The following is a 24619-nucleotide window of genomic DNA, read 5'->3' on the forward strand; positions in this document are numbered from 1 at the left end:
AACCCAAAAGTAAACATTTATTATATTTCAGCTTACCAATTCTTAGACATGATGGCTACATTTGTCTTCTATTTTAGGCTTTCATTCTTTTATTTTAATCTGGTGATCTAGCCAGTAAGTCTGTTATTTTTCAAAAGAACAAGCTCTCTTGCAGATGTATCAGTTTACAGGAATGAGACAAACCATTTACCACTAACAGGGGTGCTTACAATGATCAGATTTACATATGTAAAATCTTCACATATCCCAGAAGGCTACAGAAGCAGGGGCACACAACGGTCCGCTGTGTCCATTTACATTAAGCTATCTCTGATCTGTCACATTTAGCTCTGGACTGCAGACATGATTGTGCACCTTCTAGGTGGCCCTGGTGTCATCAACTCAAAAACCGATTGGTTAAAGCAACAGTTTCATTATTATTTACTGTAGGCTATAGGAGCCTGCACTGTTGATGCTGAAAGCCTCAAGGCAGATTTCTTTGACCCTATCATGGCTGAAATATGAATGGATATAAGCTCTAACACTACTAGAAGAAGTGAAACCAAGAGAAAATAAACTGACAAGAATAGACTATTGGGAATAACACATTCCTGGAAAAAATATACTAAAACAGAAGTCAGTGTCATAACTGATAAAGTTACACAGCAAAATACAATAGTCACCAATGACAACTTACACAATCGACAAGTGTGATCATCAAAGCCATCCAACAAGTGGATCCACCAGGCAAAGGGAGAGGGGTCTTATGCATACAACAGAGCTGTCAAGAAATCATGTGACAATATTCAATTCTGTATAAAATAAAGAAAGGCATTATAGTGCCCATCTTATTCAGCCCAGGATAGCCCTATATACCATCTATATGAGGATTACTAACAAAATTGGTGCAACGCTGAAAAAAATTATTATAATACAGTGCAAAACTAAAAATATTAATGATAATATGGAAATCATAAATAAAAGTGATATCACAAAAGTGAATGAAGTGCTGCAATTAGCGCAATGAAACAAGTGCGGCTGTAAAAGTCTTATACAAAATAAGTGTTCATATGATGGTGAGGGTCAGACAAACACCAGTCCGAAATTTGTGCTGCAAACGGATCCTATTGCACAGGTGGTATCAGATTAATTTATGTGACTTTTATCCGTGCAGGGAATTGATAAAAATGCGCACTCACCAGATGCGCATAGTAAAAACACAATGTGTTGAACCATATATTGACCAAGGATCTGCAGGAAGCCCTCTTTAGATGGACCAGACAGACAGCATGGGAAGAGACTCCCTCCTCTGGATATGAGACTGCTCTGCAACCGTAATCCTACTGGAGTCCTGGAAATCGTTTAGCTCAATAGAGAGCCAAAAAAGAAGGTGCTCATAGTGTAGTATTAATCTGATTTATTGAGTAAAAAAGTGACATCTTCCATGTGGAAATAGAGCCAAAAATGACAGTTTAAAAGCAGTGGAACTGACCAGTCACTCTCTAAGATGGCCGCCGGACCATCATGAGGGTCCGACGGCGTGACGTCACGGTGTACGGATACTCCTTCAGGATGACTGTTATGAATGACCTCATCTGGAATATGCAGTTCAGTTATGGGCACCATTTCACAAATAGAACATTGGGGAACTTGAGAAAGTACAGAGAAGGGCAACCAAACTGATACGAGGCATGGAGGAGATCAGCTTTGAGGAAAGATTAGAGGAACTGAATGTATTTTCTCTTGAGAAGAGGAGATTAAGGGGGTATATGATCAACATGTATAAATACATCAGTGGTTCACAGGGGTGGACTGACAACTCATGGGGCCCCCGGGCAATAGGGGATCATGGGGCCCCTTTGTCCTTGCCCAAACTCAAAAAAGCCTATGAAAAAGGTACCAGGGGCATCTCATGGGGCCCCCTACTGACCCCAGGCCCTCGGGCAGTGCCCGAGTTTCCAAATGGTTAGTCCGCCCCTGGTGGTTCATATAGTGAATTCGGTGTAGAGTTATTCACCCTGAGGTCATCATAGAGGACAAGGGGGCACTCTTTACATCTGGAGGAAAAGAAATTTAATCTCCAAACATGGAAAGGTTTCTTCACAGTAAGAGCTGTGAGAATGTGGAATAGCCTCCCTCAAGAGTTGGTTCTGGCCAGCTCAGTGGATTGCTTCAAAAAAGGCCTGGATTGTTTCTTAGATACACAGAATATAACTGGATACTAACATTTATAGGTAAAGTTGATCCAGGGAATATCCGATTGCCTCTCGGGGGATCAGGAAGGAATTTTTTTACCCAGCAGGAGCTAATTGGATCGTGCTTTGCTGGGTTTTTTTTTTCCTTCCTCTGGATCAACTGTGGGTATAGGGTTATAACTTTTTTTTATGGTTGAACTGGATGAACTTTTGTCTTTTTCCAGTCAGACTAACTATGTGACTATGAATCAATGGAACATGTCTGCTCAATGACCATTGACATGCCTGCTTAAAGTCTGCATAAGAATCATGTGTGACAGGGTGACACTGCAAGAGAGCAATTGGTAGACAAGGCTATTGCACTACAACAGGAAGTGTCTTAATAAGGCCTTCATGGCAAAATCTGATTTTCTAATGAAAGCTGCAAATATAAAAAAATATATATATATTTTAAATAATATTAACCAGATATAAATGAGATTTGAATGGTTGGGTTTACATCTCAAAGTGATAAAGTTTGTTGCTGTTCTCTGTGCTGGCTGTGCTGTACATCAGCTTGATGTGGTGGAAGGACTTGGCACAGACACAATAACTCCTATAGTAGGTGTTTACTAGTTAACATGGAATTCAGGATCTAGTCTGTCCATTTCAGGAACCAAACCCATTCACTACAAGTAGAGAAAAACCTCAAAAGTTGGATACCAGATGTAATTTTTAAGGCACAATGACTACCTGGCTGCTGATATATAAGCAAGTTGGGTGCTGTACTACATATACAGTGGGGCAAAAAAGTATTTAGTCAGCCACCAATTGTGCAAGTTCTCCCACTTAAAAAGATGAGAGAGGCCTGTAATTGGCATCATAGGTAGACCTCAACTATGAGAGACAAACTGAGAAACAAAATCCAGACAATCACATTGGCTGATTTGGAAATAATTAATTTGCAAATTATGGTGGAAAATAAGTATTTGGTCAATATCAAAAGTTCATCTCAATACTTTGTTATATATCCTTTGTTGGCAATGACAGAGGTCAAACGTTTCCTGTAAGTCTTCACAAGGTTGGCACACACTGTTGCTGGTATGTTGGCCCATTCCTCCATGCAGATCTCCTCTAGAGCAGTGATGTTTTGGGGCTCTCGCTGGGCAACACAGACTTTCAACTCCCTCCAAAGGTTTTCTATGGGGTTGAGATCTGGAGACTGGCTAGGCCACTCCAGGACCTTGAAATGCTTCTTACGAAGCCACTCCTTTGTTGCCCGGGTGGTATGTTTGGGATCATTGTCATGTTGGAAGACCCACCCACGTTTCATCTTCAATGCCCTTGCTGTTGGAAGGAGGTTTGCACTCAAAATCTCACGATACATGGCCCCATTCATTCTGTCCTGTACATGGATCAGTCGTCCTGGTCCCTTTGCGGAGAAACAGCCCCAAAGCATGATGTTGCCACCCCCATGCTTCACAGTAGGTATGGTGTTCTTTGGATGCAACTCAGCATTCTCCCTCCTCCAAACACGACGAGTTGTGTTTCTACCAAACAGTTCTATTTTGGTTTCATCTGACCATATGACATTCTCCCAATCCTCTTCTGGATCATCCAAATGCTCTCTAGCAAACTTCAGATGGGCCCGGACATGTACTGGCTTAAGCAGGGGGACACGTCTGGAACTGCAGGATCTGAGTCCCTGGCGGCGTAGTGTGTTACTGATGGTAGCCTTTGTTACGTTGGTCCCAGCTCTCTGCAGGTCATTCACTAGGTCCCCTCGTGTGGTCCTGGGATATTTGCTCACCGTTCTTGTGATCATTTTGACCCCACGGGGTGAGATCTTGCGTGGAGCCCCAGATCGAGGGAGATTATCAGTGGTCTTGTATGTCTTCCATTTTCTAATTATTGCTCCCACAGTTGATATGTTCACACCAAGCTGCTTTCCTATTGCAGATTCAGTCTTCCCAGCCTGGTGCAGGTCTACAATTTTGTTTCTGGTGTCCTTCGACAGCTCTTTGGTCTTCACCATAGTGGAGTTTGGAGTGTGACTGTTTGAGGTTGTGGACAGGTGTCTTTTATACTGATAACAAGTTCAAACAGGTGCCATTGATACAGGTAATGAGTGCAGGACAGAGGAGCCTCTTAAAGAAGAAGGTACAGGTCTGTGAGAGCCAGAAATCTTGCTTGTTTGTAGGTGACCAAATACTTATTTTCCACCATAATTTGCAAATAAATTCTTTCCAAATCAGCCAATGTGATTGTCTGGATTTTTTTTCTCATTTTGTCTCTCATAGTTGAGGTCTACCTATGATGCCAATTACAGGACTCTCTCATCTTTTTAAGTGGGAGAACTTGCACAATTGGTGGCTGACTAAATACTTTTTTGCCCCACTGTATGATTCTCTCCCATTGCCAGGAAAGGAGTCAAAGTGCATTTACTGATTTCAACATTATTATTATACAGTATTTATATAGCGCCAAAGGGTTTGCTCAGTGCTGTACAATAGCAAGGGGGACAGAACATGAGACAAGACAGTAACAATACAATACACGAGGAGTTCGAGGGCCCTGCCCTTTCAAGCTTAAAATCTAGGAGGGAGGGGAAGGTGGTACAGGAGGAAATGGCTGTAGGGGATGGAGTGCTGGGAGGAGAGAAGGAGGTCAGTTGTTAGGTGAGGGTGGGGTAGGCTTCCCTGAAGAGGTGGTTTAACATAATTTGAAATCATATCATTGTGTTTAATTTGAATGAGATTCTCTCATATCTGCACCAAATGCATGGGTAAAATGAATGTATGTATAGGGCTAGATGCTCTTTGGTGATGGAAGCATACTCACAATTGGCTTTCTCCAATCCTGGGTAAGTAATACTATAACAAACTATGTGCCTTTCCCTGCCCTAGGATTTAAAAGGGCATAACCCCCTGTTATCTAAGAAGACAGTGACAAACGATCCATGACATCATTATGGGAACTATTCAGATAGACACTGCAGAAGAAGATTGGGAAGCAGAGATAAGGCTGGGATTAAACAGAATCCAACATAAACCTTGCTGCACCATAGGTCAGATATCATCTACATTACAAAGCCAGTCTGTTTGCTGGGGGGTCTTGTCTCCCAAAGGCTGACTTTTTCATACAGTTTTTCAGTTAAAAGTGAATACCTACCAAAAAAGACCTCACATATTTAATAAGGGCACTTTTCTCTATTTTATCTTGTTGACAACCATCAGTAGCCAGGAGAGGCTGCACTGCACTGGCAATAAATCACTGATCTAGCATTATAAAAGGCAGGAAGCCGGATACATGGGAGTGGCTCTAGGTGTGTTCATAGACAATAAAATGTCATTTGACATGTAGGCTGGATTTGACTTCCCCTAGGCAATTGCTAGCGAGTCCTTTAAAGAAGACCTCTGGGATAAGCAAAAAAAAAAATCACTCATTAGTAGGCACCCCTACACAAAACACTAATTTTCATGACCCCAGCGCTGTAATTCAAAAGACAACAGAATCTGCTCTGCCAAGGAGGAGGTGTAACAGCAGGGATTACATAATATCCTCTCCTCTCTCTGCAGGAAAAGGAAACTACAGTTCCCATCAACCACTGGGAATTGTAGTAAATGTGGGCAGGTACACTAGGCCTGTACAGGTTGAATGTGTCTGAGAGCTTCGGTCTGCCCACCACTGTAAGAGGGGCTGAATAACATCACAGCTTCCTGGAGAAGAAACTACAGAGGGGATGTGCTAAGACCAGTGGCTGGAGGAATAGGAGGCATAGTATCCACTGGTCTTACAAAGAGAAAACCACAGGGGATTAACAGTTTTATTTGAAAATCATCAGCTTATTTCAGAGCAACTACTGAGTGAACCAGAAGATGGATGACATATTTAGTGAGGGTAGGAAATCAGCAACAAAAACATGTAAAGAAGTTTTTTTCCTGGTGTTCTGCTTTAAGTCTAATATCAATTTATTTATTTTGAATCTATTGGTAAAACGAATAAAAGAAAAAAATCTGCCAGATTTTTATTGCTGTCTGTGACCCCATTGGTTAGATTTTCCCTCATTTCCTGTCCCTATGTCACCCACACAGAAAGTAGGAGGTGCGGGTATCACCAGGACAGGAAGAAACAGACAACAAAAATATTGTCAGAAATTTTAAAGTGATTGTAAAGGTAAAGTTTTTTCTAATTGAAAAAACTTACCTGCTCAATGCAATTGGGACCTCCTCTTTTGGGGTCCCCTGCTGGTGCTCTTTGTGTGCCCCCATAGCAACCCACTTGCTATGGGGACACACCACAGGCTCGATCCCGAGCCAGGCTGTGTACACCTATTGACAGAGCGGTTCAGCCCCACCACCCACTCACTGCTCACCAGATTTGATTGACAGCAGCAGGATCCAATGGCTCCCACTACTGCCTCTGTTAGCAGAGAGCGAGGAGAGAGCCGCTGCTGATGGGCACTGTGTTCAATCTATGTTTCTATGTTCTTCTTGTTCAGTTGCACTACAGAAGCAACCAATTACTCCATCCACGCTAACCAACATGGATAGAAAATTCTCCTCCGCCCATCAATATATTCAGGCAACCATGACACCCATGGTTATCTAATAGCAGAACAGTGATGTATTTGATAGGAAACAGTAACTGTTAGGCCGATAATTTTCCACCCAACTCAATTTTTTTATCAAATTTTTTTTAGCCAATTGGTGCCGACTGGACCATCCACAGCTTGAATTTTAGTCAGCCAAAATGTGAGCTGTGTATGACTAGTAGTGATGAGATAGGTACAGTCTGAACCCATCTGAGCCCACACCTGCAGGAAGCTTTCATATGATAGCAGGCCACCAGCCCAATCAGCTGTGATAAAAGAGTGGTAAGGGTGCTGGGGACATCACTGACTTAATACGGTCACATAGCAATATTAGGTCAATGATGTCACCAGCATCTCCAGCCCTTTGTTATGTGTGGGTCAGGGGAATTCCTAGGATGGAGCCAATTGGTTTGCTATGATATGACGGTTTCCTGTGGTTTTGGCCTGAACCTCAGCTTATCACTAAAGGTTAACCTTATACACAGTAATGTCTGGCAGGTTTCTGTTTTACCATTATGAAAGGTATTTTCTTCTCTGAAGTTCCTATTTCCTTTATTGTATATGGTTAAAAATTAAAGAAAATCTCCCTAAGAACTCCAAATTAAATCTGTCAATTTAGTCCTCTTTTCCCATTAGATAATCATAGTACAAACATTGTCCTAAGCAGCTGGTCACCTCTAATTTCAAGGACAACCAAAGGAACAAGATATTGAATTTGAGATAAGATTATACAAAATCAGCAAAGTTTTTGTTCAGGAGTAAAAAAGAAAAAAGTGTAAAAATGCACTGTGGTTACTTTGAAAGTGGATTCTTTATATTCCTATAAGTTAATCACTTAAGCGTATCAGTTGCACACATACACACAATCATAAAGCCCTTTAATGTGAGCAGTATCTTCAAGCTATTCATTCTATCCGCGTCTTTTGTTCTTTCATGCAAAACAATGCAACAACGATTCAGGGAAATCTTCAGAGCTGAAATTTTGCAAAAGTCTGCATATTGTGCAGAATATGCTCTGGGTCATATGTAAAATTGTTACTTTAAAAAAAAAAATGGATTTGATAGTGTTGAACACAGGTATACTGTACATATTAATACAATACAAAAAAAATTCTAAAGTAAAGCTAAATCCCAGACAGAAAATAAAACTCACCATTTTATTAATGTACTGTAGGTAGTTAAAATAAATTACTATACTTATTGTAAAAGGAAGTAAAATGGAGATTTAGCGTCCCCCCCACAGTTTCAGCCTGATATAGAGATTGCAGATTTAACATAACGACATTGAAAGTTCAATATTTTTGAAGGAGTAATAATAAATGGTGGTGTTGTATTTAAAAAATGCTTACCTTGAAATTAAAAGACATAAAGAATACACTTGGATGTTGGACTTTGACATGATGGCTGCCATATTGGAAGGGTTTTCATAGTAATGGTGGTGGTGGGTGGGTTTCAACATAAGCTGCCCATATACTGAGAGATTTAAAAATTCTCAGTACATTTGATGACTTAATGAACGTCTTTTGCTTTTACCATTCGATTTTGGAACAAATGGAGTTTACCTAACAAAACTGCATTGTTGAAATGGGTTTGTTCAGTAAAAAAAATTCCATCTTGCTCTTGTGAATTTTCCAGTCAAGGAAAATTAATATCATTTTGATCCCACTAACTATTGGAAAATTGAATGAACATTCCTAAGATGAAAAATTTCAAATTAAATTTTACTAGTGTATGGTCAGCTATAGTGTTTGTCTTCTCTCTTAAGCTGGGTATACATTAGTAGAATTTCAAATAAAAATTTGTACGAAAATTCTCAACATTCAAATGCCATTTGAAAGTAGCTCAAAATTTTGGTTACTTTTAAAATTTAATTTTGCAATGAATGGACTTTATTGAATAAACCCCATATACACAGTTAAAAAATTTGTACATTCGAGAAAAATGTTCTATTTTTCTAGCTTTTTTTTCTCTACACTGCGGTGGCAAACAAATCTTGATTTGACCCCAATAATGATTAGAAGAATGAACAAATGTTCCTCCAGCATTCTTGCAATGAAAAATGTTGAATTAAATTCTACTAGTGTATAACCAACTTAACTCTCAGCACAGAAATGTGTGCCTTCTCCCGCTTCCCACCAGGAGCACAATACAAGGTGCACAGCGCTCCCAGAGAGTGGGAGGGACCATGGAGGCATAAGACTGGCTAGTGAAAATAGAGGCATAGTTGCCATGTGCACTGCTGCTGTCAATTCACATAGGAAATTAAAGAAAAGAACAGTATTGGCTCTCCTACCAGTCCCCCTGCAGTTGAAACACATCTCTCAACTCAATAGGAAATGATCTGCATCTATAGGATCCATTGGGAAGGAGGTGATGCATTAGATGAAAGAAGAAGTGTAATGCAAAAAATGCTAAAGGGGGCTAAGAACCTAGAAACTCCTGGATTCATCTCCCTGCAGGAGACAAAGGGATAGCAATGGAGTGGAGTATGCAGAGTCACTGGATAGCAGGGGGGCACTGGCAGACAGAAAGGTGCAGTGTCAAGAGTTTTGCGGTTTAAAGTGGAACAAAAGCATATAAATATGCTTTAAAGCAGAAATCTTATATTATTTTGGTCCATGCAGTGGTGCTGTACTCGCACTGCATGGGATAACTGATCGTTTTTTTCTAGGGGTGATAATAGTGAAGATACACTTACCTCTGGTCCTTGGAGCTCAAGACCAGTCCCTGCCACTTCTGCATCCCTGCGTGCAAGCAGTCTTGTGAATGGACTGTAACCAACGTCGTCAGGCCCATAGACCGGCTCCGGGCATGAGAACGGCAGGAACAGTCCACCGCTGGACGTGGGGGAGCGTGGTTTTCCAGAGGATTGAAAGGATAGTTCTTGCATAAACATCTGGACAAAACAAGCAGTGTGGCAATAAAAATTTTTCATGCAGTTCTGCTTCAATCCACCTTCTTTTTTTCAATCCACTCTTGTCTAGTCACGCGTTGCAGAAGTTCCAGCTCTCCATGTGATGGGGCGTTCAACAACAGGGATGAATTTTGGAGGCAATGATACCATTTACCAACTTCCATTGCCCCTCCAATACACGGGGGAGCCAGAGCTTCTACATCACGTTACTGGACCAAAGCATATAGAAATAAGATATTTATACAGATATTTTTTACCAGCACTATACAGGATGGGTAGGAGGAGTGGGGAAACAGTGGTTTTAAGGATATTTATATGTAGCCTTTATTTCTACTATAAGAGTCAGAGCTGCAGTGGTTGGGGTAACGGGGGCCAGGTAGCTGCAGGGTGCCAGGGGTATTGGTTAATCTACAGTAAAAGTGCAAGATGGTTTAGTTAGCATGGGGAGGAGGATCAATAAATTTAAGTAATTTGAAAGTACAGTTAGCCTTTAGGTTCCCTTGAGACATGGTTATTACTGTGCGGGCACATTGTGGTGCGCTGTGTTTAAAAACAAATAGAGCAAGGGCAGAATGTGCTTTCTTCCATTGTCATGCATTGGCAGCCCATTCTTGGTGAACTGCCTGCCTTATTGTAAGACACGTATTCTGCAAGTTACCGGATCTTAACATCTATGCAGTAACACACCAATGAAATGGCATAGTGTGAAGACGACCTTAATAAGACAGATAGATAGAGAGCGAGAAAGAGATAGATATATAGATAGATAGATAGATAGATAGATACACACACTCAATGGAATAAATGAGCCTCTAAGTCCCACATGGCCTTTGTGCAGCTATTAAGCCTGTCCCAACAAAAGGAATGCTTCTGCTGCACACACTACATAATTAAAGCAGAACTTTACCTATAACAGTTTGATAACATTTAGTGCTCTATAACATTACATACATTCCACATTAATTAATATGCTACCAAAATTAGTGTGTCCTGTAAATTGCCTCCAGCATTACTCCTGTTGTTTCTTGCAGGAGACTGACAATTTGTTGCCCAGAGCAGTCACTTCCTTACTGGAGACTCTTCTCCTCTCCTTTGTCTCAAAACTATGTCACTTTCTGTAATTGAAATATGTACATTTTCAGCCTTGTATGTCTTGGCTTAGCTAGAGAGGACGACTGACAGAAGCTTTAAGCCAGCCGTAGATGGTTAGAATCTCAGCTGGTTTAGCAGGGACTGGCTGAGATTTGAACCATCTATAGTCAGGCTGATTTTACCCAATTTGATTGTTGTACGACTTGGCTACAACCAGCCTATCAGATTTTTCATGCGATTATTGCCAGTGGCTATAGCCGGTAGAAATAATCACTGCGTTCTCCAGGCAGGGACTGCACTCCGCTCCCCGCCAGGAGAACACATTAGCTCCACAGGGGGGATTTCCCTCATCAACACTGACTTTGTTGAATGCGAAATCGAGTGATTTTCTATCCTGCAATCTGCAGTTGCAGGAAAGAAAATCGCATCATCTATGGCCGGCTTTGCAGTGCTGAAGTTCAAGTGTTGCCTTGAGGAAAAAAGGAGAGAGAATTGGGGAGATAAGATAAGACACTATCCTTGTAAGTTAAACCCTTTTTTGTCTCCTTGGCAGCAGAGTTTGTCCTGTCACCCCTACTGCTTTTCTTTTCCCTCCCTAATCTGTGCTCCCTGTGCACAGCCCGTGTCATTCCTGTTGCTTTCTTCTCCCTTGAGCAACCATACATCTTAAAGCTATCAGCTGATTGACCCCAGTGGCTCTGATTTTAGGCATGGGACAGGGAATAGAGAGCAATTGAGCATGTGCAGAGCAGGATGAGACAGTGTATTACTGGATTTTAAACAGTATAGACACTTATTTTTTTGTGTTTTATATAGCTATACCTGCAAAAGGAGCCAACATGAAGCAATCTATCAGGACTTAATTTTCTGACTAAAGTTCCACTTTAACCACTGTATACAGAGTAAGCACCATTCAGTACAATCTACTTTCCACCATGAACCCAATTGCAGTCAGCACTCTTTTACATTTAGTGCTTCACATCACACACCATAATACTCCACATCATACACTCTAATATATTAGGCAGACCAGACCCAGCAGAGACTGGCATAGACCACTGCTTCTTGACAAACTGTTTGCTGAGTATAACAGGGGTATAGTTTGGAAGGGGGGGGGTCAAGTAGTTTTTGGCTTTTTGAAAATATAGTTATGTTTTCAATCAGCAAATACATCTCCTGATAATCACAAAGTGTACAATTATTATCCTAAAGTTTAACATCTAGATACACAGATGGTATACATAAAAAGGAGTTGTTTTACCTGCCAAAGGATTTGTATTTCTATGACTGGACAGTGAAAGAAGAAGCTAAACACTGCTAAGTGCATCCCTCTGTCACTGCACTCTGATGATCCATGCACTGCAGCATACCTGGCTGGCTCCATTTGCTGCTTCTCTACCCCCTTGGTTTGGGCTGCTTCTCTCCCTCCTCTCTGAAAGTGCCTGAATGTGACTTTATAGACTGTACAGTAGACTGAAATAGGATGGCACCAAGTCAGATCCAAGTACTTACTGCAAGAAAGGTCCAATGTGCTAATGCAAGAAGACCATGGCATGCACATATACATGGTTCTGAACACAAACTTACATGACATGTTTTAGCATGCATGCACAGATATGGTAGCATGCATGTACAAGCTCAGCACTGGTATTGGCACCAAACAGCCTTTTTAATTCAAAATGTGACATGGAGAGATTGCTGAGTGCTCCCTGATTTACCGGAGACCTGACCTGCTACTGTTGCCTTCCTGTATATAATCCAGCTTACGTTTGGATTCCTGTCTACCCATGGTGACCTTGAGCTGTGTTTTGGACTCTGTATCCTGCTTTCTGATTCGGTACCTCACTGCCTGGCTGTGACTTGACTTTGGCCTGTATCTTGGTTCTGCCTCTACCTTATGCTAACGTACCTTTTTTGTTGATTATCTTGTCCTGTGTCCTATGTATAGTTTTCCCATTGCTTACATTCCTGGAAAGGCAAGATATAAGTGGGTGCTGCAGCAACTGTCAACTGGAGAATGGAACCATAAACCAAAGTATACGGTATATCGCCAGAACACCAAGAATCCTTGAAATAAAGTCCAAGCATTTATGCAGTGGTCACATCACAGTGTTAAAGTGTTACTAAACCCACAACAATAAAATCAGTCTGTCTATGCAGTAAAGCATGCTTGTTATACTCACTTTGGAACCTAAGGGGTTAATCCTCCACATGTAAAAAGGCTGTTTGATCCTCTCCTTCTTCTACTCTCCCTAATCCATCTGCTGATATTACAGAACTCTAGGAGTAACTCTGCACATGCTCAGTTAAGTGTGTATTGCTAATAAAAAAAATTGGGGGGGGGGGGGGAGGGTGCATGTGATCAGCACAGGGCCAATCGACACTGTCCAGACAGAGGGTCAGGGGTTATGCACCCTTATAGGCCAGTCAGAGGAGAATGAAAAGTCCTTCTACAAGATTAACCAGTGCTTGGCCAGACACTGATAGAAGTCACAAGACTGCTATATACTACTGGTGAGAAAAGTTATTTACAGGTTTATATTTACTAAAATAATTGCATTTCCATATTCTCTGTACTGTGGGAGACCAGATATAGTAAATGCAGGGTCATGGGTTTAGTAACACTTTCAGTGCAACATTTTGGGGCCACACAGGACCCATTTGTCAGGCATACGATATCAGCACAAGTGTTACACATATCACTGTGATGTAATCACCGAATAAATGCTTGGACTTTATTTCAAGGATTTTTGATGTGCTGGTGACATGAACGTTGGCCTTTATCCTGCTATCCCTGTTTTCTGAGTCAGTACTTCATTGTTCGGCTGTTGGCTTCTGTCCTAGCTATGTTTCTTACCATGTTCCTGTCCTCTAATTGGGTGCTACTGTGTTCCTGCCTCTGGTCCTTATCAGGTGGTCCACAGTTGTCTCAGTCTCTAATCCAACAGCTGGTACTGCACAAAAGATCGTCCCTCATACCACTCCGTGTCTTCACATTGCCTGTCCACACTACCGGAGGTGTTTGACAAGAGGTGCAAAAGAAGCCTCCTCTTCAGCTCGATCTCCATCAAGGTATGTGACACTTGCACTGCTTGTGATTACAAAAGACACATCTAATAAAGTATTATTGATCACAAATTTGCAATAATTTAAGCCTATAGCCCAACTCCAGTTTTCTTCTTGGTTCTACCCCACTTCTACATAACCCCTTCCCACAGTAAATTTTTCTTCACCCAGGCCAAGCTTTTGGGATGGAAACCTTAAATCCAGGTGTCTTCCAGCTGGTCATGTGATGGAGTTCTTCTCCAGTGTTGGCAGTTGAAGGACGTCAGTGCTGCATAAAATGGCACTTGAATTGTGATGTGTGATTGGCATTCTATGCAGCATTCCACTCTAAGCCCAGGTGGTGTGAATACACACATCTAGGGGACGTGTCTATAACAGCCTGGGCTCACAGGATGTAGTTGAATGACAATGGGCATCATTCAACCTGGAAATGGTGCATTGACAATTGGTGGTTGAGGACAGAGAGGGCAGTGACGGAGTGTGGAGAGGGTCAATAGTGTTTTTTTTATAAACACATGGTGGATGTGGGGAGAGAATTATAAACAGGTTATATTTATAACAGGTAAAATAGATATGACAGAACTTATATCAAAGTGTTTTTGTTTTTCTTTTGGACTGAAGTTTTGTTCTATTTCCTAAAATAGTAAACTCTACATTTAACAATTCTTTAAGATTTGCATTGTAAAATAACTACCATTCCTGTTTTATTGCCAAATTCAGTACTTGTGCTTTGATTGCACCTCTGAGATGCTAGCACAGTAATAATTAGGTGTGTAATTGAGTGTTTTATTTAGTTTACACTGCTCTCAAATTAGTGTTTACGTAGATGTTACAAATAAATGGGTTTGAGGTTTTTTTGTTTTTTATTCAATTCCCTCTCACAGTAACAATGTTTTTTCCCCAATTGTTCTCCTTACAAAGAACTGCTGGAAGAGGTACAGGTATTTCTGAGTTAAAACATTGCCATTTAGCTCGCTGAAACCATCAACATCTGGACTACTGTACTGAGCCTCAGGCAAACGCTACAGAAGCTAGTGAACAGGATACATTTAATCTTTTTAATAGAGTGATGCTCTGCCAAGATAAACTTCTCCGTATTTTTTTTTTCCTCACAGTCAGGTGAAAGGAAATTTTTGTTTCGGCAGTGAAAGCCCTGGTCCCAGCATGTGGAAGATCCAAGATGGTTTATGAAATGGTATTGCCTGATAGAACAAACATACAATGATGGCGGGGCATTCCTTCCTCCAAATAGCATATCTGGAAACAAAGAGAGAGGTAATGAATCAAAGCTGTCGACTAGGCCTTGACTTTGTGGGGTATTTCCAATCATCTGTGTTGCGCCATTGAAGAGCCACCTCAAGTTTCCTTCTTTTGGGACTCTGAGAAGGTTGGTGTTGAGAGAAAAACATGCCAGCTCACTCCTGATTGATTGATAAAGCTCTGTGAGGTAAATTGGAAGGTCACAAAATGGCCTCCTAATGACTTGTAATGATGTATTGGAATGCACTGGCACTATAATCGCTAGTTAGTCTAATAATCCTTAAATGGCTTCTATAAGCTTACAGGGCAATTATATCAAATGGTCTGTGCACATCTGAGTAGGTGAAAATAACCGCAAGCTATCGTTCATTAAAGAAGGTACAGAATTATGCAAAAGCCAATTTGCATATGAAACAGTAGGTGGAAAGAAAAGGAAAAAAAATACAACCTGATTCTCTCTCTTTCCTTTAGTTTTTCCACAGAAACATTATTTGGTCTGCCATTATTTTAGGTGTGAAGGAGGCTATAACGATTTTCTGAGGTTAGGAGAAATTGTAGACTTAACTTCCATCATCTGGTAAATGTCCCTCAGTACAATGCCCTGTGCTGAAGATATGGTTAAGGGGGTCCCCATTTAGAATTAGCAGCCAATACCTGTGCTGGCCCCCCTAATTCTGTTACAGTGCATTACAAACATCGGGGATCTCCTGTGGTCATGGATTATCACTATGGATAGATGCAGTCGGCAGGTTTTGGTTCTAAAAGGAAAAGGCAGACTGTAAAACAAAACATTTATTAATTTCTAAAAGTTTTAAAAAAGTATTGTATGCTGTAAAGGTATTTTGTTTCCAACATTTTTTCCGGATTGTCAGCTTATAATAATAATAATAATAAGAAAAAAATATGGGCAGGATCTATATAAAAACAGTGCAGAATATTAAATAAATATGTCCTTTAAAACATTTTTTAGAGTCAGAGTTTTGGTCGCCTTGACCAATGCTACAAAATTTAACGATCAGTAATTGCTGAATTTGAAAACATTTGCCATAAGAGCAAACATTCCTAGTGAGCTGCATAGTATTACAAATTACTCTGGTGTCAAAGCATACTCAATTTTGCTCTGCAGTTCTCAGCAAAATTCAATAATGGCAAAAGCTGCAAATAACAGGAAGACCCAGCACGATCAGCGTTACCACTATTTGTAAAAGTATTGTTACTGTACAGACTTAGGACTCATTCATGCAGGTGTAATTAAAGCAGAGCTCCACCCAAAATGGGAAGTTCTGCTTTAAAGACTGGTCCCCTACTCCGCATTAAGGATTGGAACCTTTGCGGTAACAGAAGACTCCGGGGCCATTCAGGAAGCACAGCGATACTCGGCTGTGAATCCACAGGCTGTCACAGCCGGGTGCCCACACTGAAGATGCCGGCACCTGGAGAACCAGACGGCTGGTTAAACGGGCTGCAAGGAGGACACCGCGGGATCGTGGGACAGGTGAGTGGCTGTTTTTGTCTATTGGAACAGTTTTTGTCTATTGGGATGCAGCGGCTGCATGGACATAGCCATTGCTTCCAAGTTGACATCCATGTTGGTGTGCGAGTGTGTCCCCCCGAACTCACACTGTTAAACAGCAGTGGCAGTGACTTGATCCCAATAGATTAGATAAATGTAAATGTGTGTGGCTAACCTTAGGCTTTAACACATGACTGATTAGTAAAACGTGCTACTTTGCTTCCTGTGTGTCAGCTTTTACAAATATCCAACCAGATAGCTGATAGTTCCCCAAGGCTGATCCTGTCAATGAAAATTATCAGTCTCTTTCAATAGATAGCACAGAAATGCATGTAATTTCATTTTAAAAGGAAGAGGGCACATGAGAATATCTGTAATAAGAAAGAAGGAATCCTTTGCATCCTTTGAGATGTGAATGGTTTCTAGCTAGCTCACAGATGGCTAGAAAGTATCAGCACAAATAATGCACATCTAAAAGGATACTTTCATTTATGTAATACAATAGGAAATGCAGGTTTTTAAGAGCACCATCATATTTAAAGTGATATTAAAGTGATTGTAGAGGCTTAAGGTTTTTTTATGAATGAAGGTAAAAAAAAACTGGCTCCCACTGCTGTTAATCAATCACAGTCAATGAGCCAATGAGGAGAAAGCTGAGGGATAGTTGTGGCTCTATGTATCTTATGGACGCATAGAGCTAGGCTTGGGAACAAGCATGCACCAGTGCCCCCACAGGAAGCAGCTTGCTATTACGGGCACTGGTCCAAGGGGAGGAGCCAGGAGTTCCGGTGAGGGACCTGAGAAGAGGACTGGGGCTGCCCTGGGCAAAACCATTGCACAGAACAGGTAAACCTTTAGACTCACTTTAAAGACAGAATTTAAAAAAAAAAATGTTATACTTACCTGCTCTGTGCAAGTGGTTTTGCACAGAGCAGCCCCGATCCTCCTCTCAGGTCCCATGTCTACTCTTGTGGCTCTTCTTCTCCGAGTGCCCCCATAGCAAGCCACTTGCTCTGAGGGCACTCATGTGTGCTTGCTCCCAATCCCCGCTCTATGTGCCCCCCCCCATCCCTCCTCACTGTGAGTGACAACTATGGGAGCCAATGGCAGAGACCCAGGAGAGCAGTCGTTCTCGTGCACATCACTGGAACGCGATCTGACATGGGTAAGTATTGGGGGGGCTACGTGGGAAGCTGTATACTGAAGGTTTCCTTTACCTTCATGCTATGAATACATGAAGGTAAAAAAACCTTCAGCCTGTAAAACCATTTTAACGTATAACTAAAGACAAAACTTTTTTTTTTATTTTGGGATATAGTAAAGAACATTTCACCCTCTATATTTGTTATGTTTACCATTATCATCAAAAGTTAAAAAATAAAAAAATACATTTGGGTTGTTCCCAGAGCAGTAAGAAAGAAGAAATCTTCCAATGGGGATACTAGTTCTAGTGGACCTAGTGACAAACAAGGATTCTTTCACTTTGGAGGGAATTTCTCTCACTTCCTGTTCTGGCTATGGAAAAAAAAGTGAAGGGAAATCTCCCAAATGGGACACAGATGACATTATAAAAATATGACAGGGGTTATAACCCACCCTTACTCTATCCATTTCAGCATGGCAGTGGTAGCAAGAGAGGAAGACTTAAAGTGTTACTAAATCCTCAACCCTGCATTAACTATATCTGGTCTCACACAGTACACAGAACATGGAAGTGCAATTATTTAGTAAATATAAACTGCTAAGTACCTTTCCTCATCAGCAATTAGAGCAGCCTTGTGATTTCTATCAGTGTTCAGCAGAACACTGGTAAAAGCTTGTAGGAGGAGTTTTCTCTAGGAGGATGCAGAACCCCTGACCCTTTGTCTGGACAGTGCTGATTGCTCTGTGCTGATCACATACACTCTCGCAAGCAAAAAAAAAACAAAAACCTCTCTAGCACTAAATTTAGCATGTGCAGAGTGATTCCATATGTCTTATCAGGAGAGGGACACTGGAAGAAGGGGAGGATCAACCGCATTTTTACACATTGCAGAAGATTAACCCCTTCGGTTCCATAGTGAGTATAGCGAGCATGCTTTACTGCATATACAGACTGATTTTACTGTTGTGGGTTTAGTAACACTTTAACATGCAACTCTTTTGTGTGATGCAGACTGCACTTGGACAGTATGTGGAGTGCTATGAGACACACTAAGAACTCCCCACTGTCTGGGCAGGTACCTTCAAATAAAATCCTGCATTAGATTAAAACATATGAAATTGTACTGAAAACTGGGACAAAACAATAAGTATTATTGACTTATTTCGCCTGGAACTTTTTATGGATATTCTGTAAATTTTTTGAAGGCTGGCAACTGTAACCAAAAGTCAATTATGTCTGATATAATATGGTTTAAAATTCGTATTTATGTTGTCAAACATAAAAACAGATGATTTAAGGTTCAAAATGAATCATATTTCTATTGATAGCTGTTAGGTTAGTAAATAATTTCTCGCAAAATAAAATGATTTTTGTTCAGATAGACTGATTCTGACTGTCAAGATTTTTTTTTCTTGATGGTATGAATAAATAAAAAGTGACAGAAGGACTGTAATACCTTTGTGGAAGATGTGCTGTTTTAGACTCCTCCCTCTAGTCAAGTGACCAAAAACCAAGGCAGTGAACAGGATTAGAGTTCCGTTTGGCTAATCCACCATTTTTGCATAAATTATTGGTCCAAAAAGCCAGAATTCTGGTCATGTGACCAGGAAAGGTAGCCTAAGGCAGCTTTTACCTCCAGGAAAAAGGTAAACCTTTCAGCAAAACTACTACTCTTTCAAGTCCATTTTAAGTGCTCCTTATTGGATTTATGAAGAATTTCAAATTACTCCTGGTCTCCAGTTTTTCCTTATTTTATCAGGTGTAGGAGGCAAAGAAAGATATTTGAAAGATTATACCTTCAACTTATTATAATAGGAAGAAAAGAGAGACCACATCATGGCAGATAGGGATTTTACCTGGATTACTGTAAATATCCTTGGGGTATTCTACATATGGACATTTGCAATCCATATTGTTGCAGTCCTGTGCTTACATTCACAGCTTTCACTTAAAGCGGTAGTAAACTCTCCAAAAAGAGTTTTCCCTTGCAAGGCATTGACATAATGTGCTAGTATGCATCGTATCACTTGGTTCTTCTTCACGGGCTCCGGTGGCTTGAATGGCCGCGCTATGATGACATCACTCCCGCGCATGTGTGCGGGAGTCACTTTTTACGGCACACAGCTCTGAAGGAACGGCACAGGCATGTCTGTACCTACAGGTAAGCTTTATTATAGGCTTACCTTTACGTACAAGCTAAAAAACAGAGTTTACTACCACTTTAAAGTAAAACTAAAATCTAAAAAATAAAAGTTTCTGGAAGATATAGTTTCTTGGAGATTTTTTATGTCTGAAACGGGTCATGTAAAAATTGAAGTGCTTTTTGCAGATGACTATGGAGTGGGCTCTCAGTGTGCTTTACCATAGGAGAGAAGCCACTGATGGGAACAAGGAGAGAAGGCAGCAGCACTATGTAAGAAGAATCATGGAATTGTGACCAAACACATATGCAAGATAAAGGCTCTCTGTTTCCACTCACCGTGTCTGCAGGGGTCTCCACCCTGCAACACAAGAGTCCTTCCATCTAGATAAAGTTGGCAACCAGGTGATGATGAATAAAATTTCTCTTTATACATGTTTCAAACAGAGCCAACACTGTTTTGGTATTGTGATCATCCCTTTCTGGGACAGGGCTGTTCCCAGATGAACTAAGAGAGAGTTCGATTGTCTCTAAACAATGTATCTGTTGTGAGCACCCTAAATGGGAAGGGTTGTGTACAGTTTTGAGAAAATGTCCCTAGGGAGAACTAAGACTGAATTATTCCGAAAGAGACTGATTGAACCCCCGGAGAGTGTGACATATTGCTTTGATACCCCATTGAGGTACTGATTCAATAAAGAAAGTTGTCTCCGATGCTGAGATATCTGTAATGTTAACCCCTTAACACCTGTGTCTCCCAGCCCTTTGAGGGGTTTCAGATGCTGGGAAGTGGGGGTGGGGTTTATGATCTCAAGACCCCCGTGATTGGCTGTCATAGCAGTCAGATGATCAGAAGCTCTCATTCACAAGTAGCGAGCTTTCCGTTAGCCAGATACTGCTGGGAGCGTGCTCTTGGCACAGGTTTTTTTTACATTTTGGTATGCAAATATGTGGCCTCTCATCGTCAAGGCCACCCGCCAAGAGTCTGCATATTTGTGTACTCTCAATGCGAAGAGGTTAATGCTCTTCTGATGTAAAATTTCAAGTTAATTTGAAAATGAACCTGACTAGACTTTTGTGTCTTATGGGTAATAAAGTGAATGGATTGTGATGAGAAAACAGGTAGTTGGTTTGCTAAAAGACTTCCACTGCTGTGGCTCAGAATGTATGGGTCTCCCTTCTCTTGTGATGAACCATGATGAACCATATAATCTTGGCTTAGTTGTCTCAGTGGCCCTTCAGGGAAGTTGCTTTAGGCTATCATGTTTGAAAGCCCTCTTATAAGTGGAAGTTCCTAAGAGTCAGCACCATTGCTGAGGAGATGTGGGCCCTGAGTTGAAAGATAGCCCTTTAGCGTTTATAAACCTAAAAGCGTACGTTATGTGTATGCGTCGCAAGTGACATATAACAGTTATGTGGTTAGGTTGAAAAAAAGTCACAAGTCCATCTAGTACAACAAAGAGAAAACAACAAACAAATAGAAATCTATACAATCTTATACCCACAGCTGATCCAGAGGAAGGCAAAAACAAACCCCAGTAAAGCATGATACAACTTCTCTAGCAAGGGAAAAAATTCCTTCATGATCGCCCAAGAGGCCATTGGACATTACCTGGATAAGCTACCTCTATTGCTATTACCTATAAATGTTAGTATCAAGTTATATTTTGTGTATTTAGGAAATTAGGAGTGCATCCAGCTCTTTTTTTAAAATATTCTACTGAACTGGCCAAAACTAGTTCTAGAGGGAGTCTATTCCATATTTATTTCCACAGCTCTTACTGTGAAGAAGTCTTTCCACATGTGAAGGTTAATCTCTTTTCCTCCAGACATAAAGAATGCCCCTTGTTTTCTGTAATGAGGCAACACCAAGTTCACTATATGAGTCACTTATGTATTTATACAACATATCCCTCCTTAATCGCCTCTTCTCAAGACGGAATATATTCAATTCAGCTAATAGCCCCCCATAGTGGAGCCCCTCCATGACTCTTATCAGTTTGTTTACCCTTCTCTGCATTTTCTCCAGTAATTTTAGTGAACTGGTGCCCAAAACTGAACTGTATATTTCAGACGAGGTCTTACTAATGATTTGCACAGGGGCAAAATAATATCTCTCTCTGGAGTCTATACCATTTTTAATGCAAGAAAGTATTTTGTTAGCTGTAGAAACTGTAATAGTAAGTTTACTACAGGAGGTAGGAAGTGGGTCATTGATCCCCCATAATAGAGAAGATCACGTGGGAGTGGCTCTTTCTCATCGCCTGAAGGCAGGGGTTGACGTTCGCCAACTCTCCACAGCACACAAAATGACATTGTCTAGTGCACATCTGGCATAGTTGGTCTTCAAAACAAGGCTTATAGCAGTACGTCTTCACCCCCAGTCTGCTACATGTCTCTCCTACCAGAGAACTCTTCCCATTTTTTCCCACTTTTCTCCTTTTCTTTCCAGGTTTAAAGAAACCTTCTTGATTTAGGAAGTTATCAAAAGGTAAGAGGTGCATAGTGCCAGAGGTTATCTGACAAATAATTCTGCCTATTCTTGAATTTCTGCCTATTTTAATTAAACAAAGGCTGAACCAAAATAAATAAGTAAAAATGCCAACGCGAACCATTCCTTTAGGCAGTGTACGCGTGGCTTGCCTCACTACCCGATAGCTGGAAAGGTCTGGGTGACAGGCCTTCTCAGTCTCCTTTATTACAATGCTTCCTTGTCTAATCATCATCATTAAAGCAGCATGAAGCATTTCCACCTTGGGTTATTTGTAAAACACTACTATATAATTACACAGAGAGCTAAAAAAAATACTATCAATCCGCTCCGACCTGAAGGAAATAATGATTGATAGTGATAAGGGCATTTCCTCTGAGATAATAAGTAGTTGTAGAAGTTACAAGTCCTCTGGGATGCAGCTAACTTTTCCATTGATGGTCAGTAAAAGTTCTGACTACTGGAACACACAGAGCAAAGCTAAAACACACAAAATGTTTCCAGCTATGTTTTTAAATTTAAATGAAACAAAAACAAAGGAATGTGAGTTATTTATGTGATAGATTGCATCCAATTCCAGAAAAGATGAATGTTAGTCTATGTAAATTAAAAGAAGTTATCATTTTGATGCAAGGCAAGAAGATACAGGGATTGCCAGTTTGTATTATTTAAAAAAGTATGTATAACCAAAACTTTAGGGTTTAAAGCTGGTATAGATGGATTGAAATATGTCTGCTAATCAAGAACTGTCCAAATTTCAATCCATGTATGAGTACTGTAGTTGCACAGAAGCCGATCTACTGATCGACTTTTGTACAACTGCCCTGCATGAAAAATTCCTCTCGATCTGTGTATTCTAACGACCGGGGAAACGCACCACTATCAGAACACAATAATACAGTGGAGAGGATTCCACACTTGGTGGTTGAATGATAAAAAATGACTTATCTATAGCCAGCTGAAGATAAAGTTGGGAAGTGTTACCACTCCTATCTGGTAATAACCAGTGGGTTATAGTTTATTCAATTTCACTGGGAGATTTACCTTCACTTCTTGTCCTGGAATATAAATAGAAAAAGGATTAAAATCTCTCCAAAGTTAGAGGGATTCTTATCTCACCACAACATTTGTACTAATTTATTTATTTATTTCAGGTACTTATATAGTGCCATCAATTTACGTGGCGCTTTACATACATATATTGTACATTCACATCAGTCCCTAACCCTCAAGGAGCGTACAATCTAAAGTCCCTAACTCACATTCATACATATACATACTAGGGCCAATTTAGACAGGAGCCAATTAACCTACCAGCATGTCTTTGGAGTGTGGGAGGAAACCAGAGTACCTGGAGGAAACCCACACAGTCACAGGGAAAACATGCAAACTCCAGGCAGGTGGTGCTGGGGTTTGGATTCGAACCAGCGACCCTAGTACTGCCAGGCAGAAGTGCTAACCATTTAGCCACTGTGCTGCCCATAAATTTACCTTCACCTCTTGTTCTGGTGACAACTCAAAAATTTGGGGATTTCTCCCAGGTAGAGACACAAATGGTAATAAAATCCTTACAGAAGGTTTATAACTCTTACTAATAATATTATTATTATACAGGATTTATATGGCACTGAAAGTCTGAGCAGCAAATATATTGTAACTGCTGGTTCACCTTGGAATTGCACAGGAATGCAATCCTGGTTCCTCTACGATTCCTGTGCGATTCAGTGCAATGCAGTTTTCAGCCCATTTATTTGAATGGGCTGAAGTTGCACTGGACTGTGGCAAAATAGCACATGCACTACTTTTAAAAACACACTTCCACCAGTACTGCAGTACCATGCGATCCGGTACAAGCTAACACAATGCTTTTGCAATCTGCGTTTGGTGTGGCGTTAATAATACATTGACACCCATAGCAGATTACAAACCCAGTGCGTTTTGAACTCAGTGAAGGAAACGTGCACAGAATGTGGGTTCCCTGCATCGTGCTCTGGTGGAAACAGGCCTTAAAGGGAGACAGTACAGGTACAACATAAATCAATACACAAGGGTTACGAAGGCCCTGCTCATGAGAGCTTACAATCTATAAAGGGGCAAGGGATACAAAGGTAATAACAGTGAGCAATGAGCTGGCAAAAAATGTAGAAGTACAGTTTTTAGATGTGGACATAGTAGTCTACAGTTTTTATGGATTGCCTAAAGACAGACAGAGTAGAAAATAGCTGGACAGATTAGGGAAGGGTTCCATATGA

This window comes from Staurois parvus, unplaced genomic scaffold (assembly GCF_062004578.1).
Source record: "Staurois parvus isolate SC_StPar_1 unplaced genomic scaffold, SC_StPar_1.0 ptg000098l, whole genome shotgun sequence".
Classification (NCBI taxonomy): Eukaryota; Metazoa; Chordata; class Amphibia; order Anura; family Ranidae; genus Staurois; species Staurois parvus.